General features: G+C 35.4%; 1 pseudogene; it reads right to left on the bottom strand.

Annotated features, from left to right (window-relative positions):
* Window positions 1-348: 348 nt before the first annotated feature.
* LOC145016545 (uncharacterized) lies at window positions 349-2,218 on the bottom strand (annotated as a pseudogene).
* Window positions 2,219-9,242: the final 7,024 nt, after the last annotated feature.

The following is a 9,242-nucleotide window of genomic DNA, read 5'->3' as shown; positions in this document are numbered from 1 at the left end:
CTTTAATTTTGGGATTTTCACATAAAGCTTCAAAATCCCCAGAAATGTTATATGCTTCAGTAAAATGCTCAATTGCTTTCTGATTTGGATTCGCAACAGCAACAAGACACACCTCAAAGTTGTTACCAAAGATCCATATATAAAATACCAACCATAAATTAAATAACGTCCTAAATGGCTTTTTAGGTAAATAAGTTGAAATTGTGAGTATTTTAAGTAATGTACCAAATCAAGATCAGAAAAAAGTCCAAATACATTCTCAAGATTTTCAACATCAATATATTCTCCTTGTGAGAGTTTGAATATGTTTTTCTTGCGATCAATATTTTTCATGCTTCCATCAGGTTGCTACTCACCAATATCACCTAAACCATTAAATAATATAAGTTAATATTTTTTTTTTATTGTAAATTATATACCTATATGGAACCAACCATCAACTAGGACTTATGTTGTAAGGTCTTCTCTTTTATAATAGCTTGCAAATAAAATCAAAAGATCACTATGGTTCCCTTTGTTATGTATCTTCTTAATTCTAAATAGTTCACCAAGAAAGTCGAGAAATAAACTTAAGCGGGAGCAGGATCAAGAATCAAACATAAAACAAAAAATAAATAAAAGATGTTTGGAATCACTCAGTTCTATCTTAGCACAAAATATAAATGAAGAGATGCCATTGACATTATATGTTACTAAATGAAAATAGAAATATGCCTTAATGGATAAAAGATCTAAAGTATGAACCCCAAATAGTATGCATTACCTTCATCACCCATAGGTTCCACATGGTTTTCATCATCATCAAGTGAATTCTTTCTTTTTTTCACATTAATTATTGTATGAATTAGGGAATTATACCTTCAAAGAATCAACAAATGTGAGTCACAAAAGTCAACATCTTCAATCACCAAGTTATTGTCATCAATAAATACATTCTGTAACATCTAAAAAAAGGTAAAAAGAAAGTCTTTTTTTTCATTAAGAAAAAACAACATATCTCAAAAGAAAGTCTAACATACCACTTTCTTGGACTTGAAGAGTGATGATGCTCGATAATGCAATGTGCACAAGCTTCACATTCCCACACGAATGTTAAACCAAAGAGAGGATCAGCTACATTGATCAGAAAAACCTAAAGAATTTAAAGTTTGAATGATTCTTGAAAGAAAAATAAATGAAATAAAAAGAATTGAAACCCATAAAGAGTATAATAATACCTTTGAATATGTGGTTGAAAACACATTAACAGTCATAAACTTAAAATCCTTTGTATGTCTGATGTTAACATGCACATTTTCTTAGGTTCTTCTAAGAGTATCACATCTTCATCCTCTGATCCAAGCATGCTACAATATATCCTAAAATCATACAAGATATATACAAAGTTTAAATTAAATATGAGATATAGAAATTAGAAAAGGTTGTATGTAATTATATAGGATACCTGTACGGCCTCTTTTTTTGATGAGTGATAACATATAGCAATGCTTGACTCCCTTTAGCCCATGCCACATTACATACCCAATTAGCTTGTAGCTTTCTACAGAGAGGACCTAAATTTAAATCTCTAACACATAATTTGAAGAAATCATTGTCTTTATCATACATGGTGTATGCAATGAATCGATGATCAGGTGAGACTTCTGATACCTCTTCATATGCATAACCTAAATCAAGTCATGTTAATAGATTAAATGAAGTGGAAGAGAATTAGAGATCGATGAGAGATGTTGAAATGATACTGGAATTGGAATTACCCCCAAATCTTTTTGCTTCTTGATTGTAATTGATGAGTTTTGGTCAATCCTCTTCTCGGAGATCAAATCGAACCCACCTGTTGGACATTTATGTTAAATGAACTCTTCGCTTAGGCTAGCTAATCTCCTACAGAGTACTGGGTATTGTTTCCCTTCCTCTACTCTCCTATAATACAACTTGAATTCCACCTCCAAATTGCCAAAGAAGAACAAATAATTTGAATTCGGATCCAAAAGAAATCAACAATCTTTAGATGAAGTGAAAATGGAAATTGAAGGTACCAGGGCCCCCAGCGAAATGGAGGAGTGGAGAGCTGAGAAGACATGCAAGATGCCATTTCTGATTGGAGTTTGGATTGAAGGCGACCGGTTTATGCTAAAACAGCTTCATTATACTTCTCTTCTTGTTCCATGTATACGTCCGTGTGACGCATCGCTACTTTATTGTTGAGATTGGACATCCAGATTCAGTAAACCAAATACCTTTATTGTTACTTTTAAGAATGTTTAGGGAGAAGTAGAAGGGCAGAGATAAAAGGAGACAGCGAGGGAGGGCGACATACGAGAATGACGAGGAGAGAATGACGAGAGTAAGGAATCACATAACCTTCAATCAAATGTGTTTTGAGTGAGAGGAGTCATTGGATCTCTCTAAACAATTTATTGAGATGTGGTTCAAATCCCTAGTTCTTTTCGTCGAATGGTGATAATGAAAACATACGGAGACTCTGCGACATCATGAATAGAGAAGAGTAGTATCTGATGGTGCTGATGAAAACATATGAGACAAACACTCTTTACAGAATCCATGGACTCTTAGAGCTGATGGGGTTCGATGCTGGTGATGGGGGCTTAGGGCTTGCAAATAGAAGGGAGAGAGAGTGCAGATCAAGGTACAGGAAGACGGGCTTACGCGGGTGTTTAATTTTTGGGGGTTCGATGCTGGTGATGGGGTTCGATGCTCGTGATAGTGGCTTAGGACCTCACAATATAATTAGGGTTCTTTGTTAGAGGATTGTAGAAGGAGAAAAAGCATTAGGTGGGTGTTTATTTTTTTGGGATTTCATTTCTCACCATCGCCGATTGAAAAAAAAAAGCGAGAACGCACCTTGCTAAAAAAAAATATAAAACGACATCTTTACACGATACGCTTTTTATGGTAGGTGCCATCCGTGTTTTTTTTTGGACATTAATTTTAGGGCGCGCAAAAAATGCTTGTCTTTTATCCTTCACATTTTGTAAAGCCGGACATTATTTTTTAGGGCACACACAAATGTGTGTCCTCTGTCAGTGCATTTCGTTGTTTGCGCATCATTAAATGGCTGTTTTCTAGTAGTGTTTACAGAAATTATGATTTTAAGAATTAAACTTCATATGTATATATATATATATATATATATATATATATATATATATAGAAATCGAGATGAAGAAGATGACCTGATAAAGACTTGTAGAGTTCTTGATTTTAGACTTTTAGTTGTAGAATCAATTCAGTAGGGATGGTGAACGATTGAACAACGATGGTCGACTGCAAGTGATGAGCTACGATTGAGCATAAGATACAAATACAATATATGACCATTTGATTGACAAATAATGTCTGTCTAGGAAATATCAAGTAGAAATGATTGATAATTTCAGATATTTTTCTTCGAACAAATCAATAGATCTTAAACCCACCTCTAAGATTTAATGATTACACATTCTTAATAGGAGATCAGAAAATGTATCAAAGGGTGCGACAGAGAATAGAGGTGTCGAGCTAGATCAACGATGCGGTATTGGTGACACAGAGTGAAATTCATTGAGGGAAACTGCATTGTGGAGAGTAAGGATCAGCGATGGTGGCGTGGATCGAAGGTGTGACATCGATGAACAGAGGTTTTGTAGTCGTTAGGGTTATAGCGTTGTTTGGTTAGGCATGAATGTAGTCTGTGGGTGTTGTGAAAATATAACTAATTAATCCTAGATGGCCAAGATAAATATGTGAGAGGGTAGTGGGAGAACAGGAGGGATTTAAAAAAAAAATAAAAGGCTCTTGAAATGAAAGTTTTTGAGGGGATTGAGGAGGGAAATAAAAAAATCAAAACATTTAATAAATAGAATAAAGATAACTTTCAAATTATTTAAACATATAAAGTAATACATGTCTATTAGAGACTGAACTTTAGTCTCTAATAAGTTTTCTTCTAAAATCATAGTTGGTGCTAATCTATTAGAAACTGCAATTCAGTCTCTAATAAGTTTCTTTAAAAACGAAAACCATCGCAAGTCTATCAAGGACTGAAATTCAGTCCATAAGAGGTTTCTCTCCAAAGTATAAATTGAGTATGTATATCAAATACTAAAATTTGGTCCCTATAAAGATACCCTTCAAATGTAATTCAGTGCAAATATATTAGCGACTGAGTTTCAGTGTCATACCCCCAAACCAAGGACGGCGGAAACGTCCGTGGGTGGAGGACTTCATGTAGAGTATTACAACAACGAGAATAATAGTGCTCAAAGTAAATACAACCATCACAATATAATTGAAAAAGTTACATCGGAGAATATGTTTACATGATTCACATCAATTACATTATGATACAAAATGAACTGTTTGACGAATTATTGTCCCATCCTCAAAACGTTGTTGATTTCCTATTTCACTGAATTCCTGAGAATACAAGTAGTTTTGAAAAAGTGTCAACACAAAGGTTGGTGAGTTCATAAGAGATTTTGTTAAAGAAGTAAACAGTTTCCTTGTAAAAGCGTTAGAATATGTATCCAGAAAATCCGATATTTTCTTTAAAATCTGTGTAATGTAGTTTTATAACCGAAGACCAAAATGTATAAGTAACCTCTCTTACTAATAGAAAATGATATGTGTTTAAATCGACATAAACACGCTTGAATTAAATGAAATTCCCGTAAATTCTTATGTTTTTTTAATACTTTATGTACATGTAGTCCTAAATCCGAGGACCGAGAAATAACAAGTATTGGCCATACTTAAAGGTATAAATGTGGTTTCAAATGATATGTAGTCATAATTACCAAAACCGGAAGTGTACAGTAATATCTGTACTCATTGAGATAAAAAGTTATTTTAAATCGACATAAAACCCATTTAGGTTTTAAAAATAAAATCCCGTAAACTTTATTGATTGTTATATCCCTATGTGAGTCACTATAATCATACTATGACTGAATGAACCTGCCACGACGTTTCTCAGGCATCGCAAAACTGAAATGACACTTGTCACCCGTAGACCTGCAGGTCCCACTGTAGCTAGCAGCAAGGTGTGGGGTGTCAAACCCAATATAGATCTATATACAAGTATCACGTTCTCCCTCCAGGAGACTCTGATTATAACTACCAGGAATTATATCCCGCACTCGGGCGTACGGGAAGATAATGTCTCACAATTTAGGTTAACAAGTTTACGTGTAATGTGTGTGAATGTAAATCTTTTCTGTATGAACGTACCCTTTTTGTACCAGTGTGTTATGTCATGTAGCATAAACTATACCTATTATAGTTTATCTAAAACGTTTGTAATATGTAAGAACTCTTTTATGGAAATGCGTTAATGTTATGAATCCATTAAACTATGCTTTTTATAGTTTAATATACGTGTTCTAAATGAATGAATAATCTTATCATAAATGACTTAGTTTCAGTTTATGATGATAAACTAACAAGGAAACACATTCAATAATTAGAACTTATGATTATACACTTTGCTCAACATAATACAAAGTGTTATGATATTTATATGCTGTTAACTAACTTTAACCTTTCTGCACTGTTTTGGAAAAATCATAGAAAAATCATAAGTCAAAAACTAGATCCGTAAATTCTGAGAGTTCCCAAAATGTGTCTAGTTTACTCATAATTTTTATCATGATTTTTTTAATCCTTTAACTTGTATTAAAATGCTCATATTCACATACTGGTCTGGATTTGTGTTTGAAAAGACAGACTGTTTTGTAAAAATCACCATAAATTGCAGAAAAATCGTGTGGAGATGTGCAAGTAGTCATTTGAAAGATAAGAAGTGGAAATACTTGCACCTAAAATAGTTTTGAAAACTAAAATGTTTAAGTTGTCCAAAACAGTCTGTGAATGGAGTTGAACTATTCTGATGAAGCCTGTTAGAAAAGCTTAGTTATGTTCTTGGTGTTTAACTTGTATTCCCCCCCCCCCCCCCTTAAAAACTTGAGAAAACATTAAAATGTAGGGGTATGAACTCTCCTTAAGTGATTTCAGTAGATGATTGTTGAAGAATGGAAGTGTTTAACTCAAGAACACTTGGAGATGCCTTGAAGATTTTCGAGAATCTAACATCATAGTTATGGAGTTTGTGTAAGTAATCAATGATTTGAGTAGAATGAAGTGTAATAATCACAAGGAGGATGAATTATACATACCAAGAGTGGAAGAATACTTGATAATCAGCCTTGGAGACTTGAAATGGAGAGAAGAAGTTTGAGAGAAAAGTGGTGCTCGATTCTTGGTGAAATGAGAGCAAATGAGAGAAGTGAGGAGAGAGGATGAATATTCAGCTGTCAAAAATGTGTGAATGGGTGGTAATTGAGTGTAAGGGACATTGAAGTGACCTAGGTAAGGTGGGGAGGTGTGGCTGGTCATAGAGTGGGTGTGGGAGTGGTTGCTTGTGTCATAAGGTAAAGCAAAGTCAACACTCCACCTCCTTGTACTTTACCCACTAGCTTTTATTATTTAAATAAAGTTTTTCATGAAAATATTATTAAATTGTGAATATTTAGGGTTCATTATGTTAAAATATAATTTTGGGTGAAAATCCCGCGTTAAAATAATTAAAAACGGGCCTTAAACGCAAAAGTACGCGAAAACCAGGAAGAAAAAGCATTCCCAGCGAGACCTCTCGGTCCCTAGGCCGAGGTTCGATCCTTGCTGATGCTGAGCCAGAAACGAAGGCAGGCAAGGAAGCGAGAGGAGGCGAGGAAGCGAAGGGAGGGCTTGGTCCGAAGATAAGAGGCGATGATGGTCAGACCCGAAATGAGCCGAATGAACAGTAGCCTTCAGGTTCGGTTCCCCCCTTTGTGCGAGGTTCGGCCCTGAGAGGACCTCTCGGGTTCGGTTCCTCCTTGGTCTCGGGTTCGGTTCCTCCTTGGTTTCGGGTTCTTAGCAGGTTCGGTCCCTATAGGGACGTTCGGTTCTAAGAGGTTTCGCCTCTTATAACAGGGTTTCGGGTCCTTAAGCCTATTTTATACGTTTTTACCCCGTTTTAAGCCGTTTTTTACCCGGTTAAGGGTCGGAATGACCCAAATGACTTCAAAAAGTTACGGAAACTTTTGAGAGAGATTTGGGAGAGATTTCACATACTTGGAGAGATTTCTCATACAAAGAGATATTTGGAAGAGATTTCACATACTTGGAGAGATTTCTCATACAAAGAGATATTTGGGAGAGATTTCACATACTTGGAGAGATTTCTCATACAAAGAGATATTTGGGAGAGATTTGACATTCTTAGAGAGATTTGGGAGAGATTCTTGATAAGAAGAGATAGAGTGAAAACGATTGAGAGAGGTTTCATATGTGGCATTTGTGAGTGCCCGGCTTCGCAATGCAAGGTTTGTAACCCTGTTAAGCCTTGTTTAAGGATCTTACACACTCCCGATGAGTATGCAACATTTTTTTATCGGTTTGGCTCGCCACGTACCACAATTTTAGGTTAAGGAGATCTAGATGTTCGCACTTTTTGATTTATGATCTCTCATTAGAATAGAGAGTTGTGTAGAAGTTTCATAATGTAAATTCTAGTACCCACGGGAAAATTGAGTCAAACGGTTTGACTTGTTAACTTTAGTTGACTTTGACTTGACCGAAAATTGACGGTTGTCACATTTAGTCTCAAATAAGTTTGTTCAGTTTCTAATGATTCACACATTGAAATCAGTGCCCAATAGTATCAAGGGCTGTTTAATCAGTCCTAAATACATGGTATCTGAGACTGATTAATTAGTCTCTAGATTTTTTGTCACAGATGCCCATTTTTCTTATTGTGAAGCAATGGTGGAGCAACCATTGGGCTTTGAAGCTAGGAACCATCAATGGAGTTTTTATGGTTTATAATGCACAATACACCATGCATGGACATCAAGATCGGACCTTTACGCGACTTTGGGGTAGTAGGAGGTTAGATCAATGAGTTAGGGCTGCAGTTCTGACCTCAGGTGGCTGAATGAGTAATCCAATGGAGCCAACTTGTTGAGTCCCTGGGATGGTGTCACACTCCAAAATCGAGAACGGCGGAATACGTTCTGGGGTGGAGGACATCATGTACAATGTCATTACAATTGCATAATAGTAAAAACAAGAAACAACAACCATTTCATATATATAGTGAATATAATTACAATTGTGTTCTGTAAAGTTTAATAGACACTGAAAGTATAACCAAAAGTATAACAAAAATAAAAGATGAGTCTTGTATATGCTCCATCTTCTCCAAAAGTTCCCATGTACCTGTCTATCTGTGCCCTGAGGATACAAGTTATTTTCAAAACGAGTATCAGCATAAAGCTGGTGAGTTCATAAGAATTTAGTGTCGTTGTAGTATAAAAGTGTTTGCAAACTTATAGTATAGCATCTAGAATTTGTATTTATGAGTAGAAGAAATCCCTAGAAAATCCTATATTTTCCAGAAAAGTACATTTGTAAATCAATCCTTTGAGTGTGTAAAAGTATTATCTTTGAGACCATCAATTGTATAAGTGTAGTAATAGTCCTCAAGTGAGTAGTGTGGCTGAAGAAATATTACGCTTGCTAACAGTAGCAGTGTTGTAACTTTAGTTAGTAGATCTTTAATTACTTTGGGATATTAGTTTAGACTTTAAGTCTTAGTGTATTTATTTGGAAATAGGTGTAACTGCTCATGTGACCAACTGTAAAGTAGTAGAGTGTCCGATGACCTTCCCAGTCATGTGTAGTGAAGTAATGTAGTGCCACCCTGACCTAGTCGACTCGGACTGTAGTTAACAGTCGAGATGTAATAGTGTCTGTTCCGTATAGATCTATACATATAGTGTTGCTTTCCTTTCGGGAAGCCCTGGTCATATGATGTATGTGCAGTAGAGTACCTTATAGAGAGATAGTGTGATATACTTTGTATTAGTAAATTCCCTTATGCTTTAGTATGGTAGACTTTTAGTATAGTAAGTAGAGTGTTCTGTTATACTCGCATTAGCTTATGGTATTAACAGATATAGTGAGTATAGTAGTAGTAGTAGAGGTAACGAGCAGTAGCCTTAACTATACCTATTATATTTAACTAGTGTATGTGAATTCCTGCCTCGGATCAACAAAGGTAATGAATAAAATGAAAAACTTTCATATCTAACACAAATATATATGATATATAACTAAGAATTCAACGACAGTCGGACGGACAACCAGTACCCTAAGACCACATCAAACAAGAAGAGGAAGTAAGGTGAGCTATCGGTCCT

The sequence above is a fragment of the Lactuca saligna genome, chromosome 9 (assembly GCF_052625555.1).
Source record: "Lactuca saligna cultivar CGN05327 chromosome 9, ASM5262555v1, whole genome shotgun sequence".
NCBI classification, from domain to species: domain Eukaryota; kingdom Viridiplantae; phylum Streptophyta; class Magnoliopsida; order Asterales; family Asteraceae; genus Lactuca; species Lactuca saligna.
The sequence above is the reverse complement of the archived record's forward strand: the minus strand, read 5'-3'. Positions and strand labels throughout refer to the sequence as shown.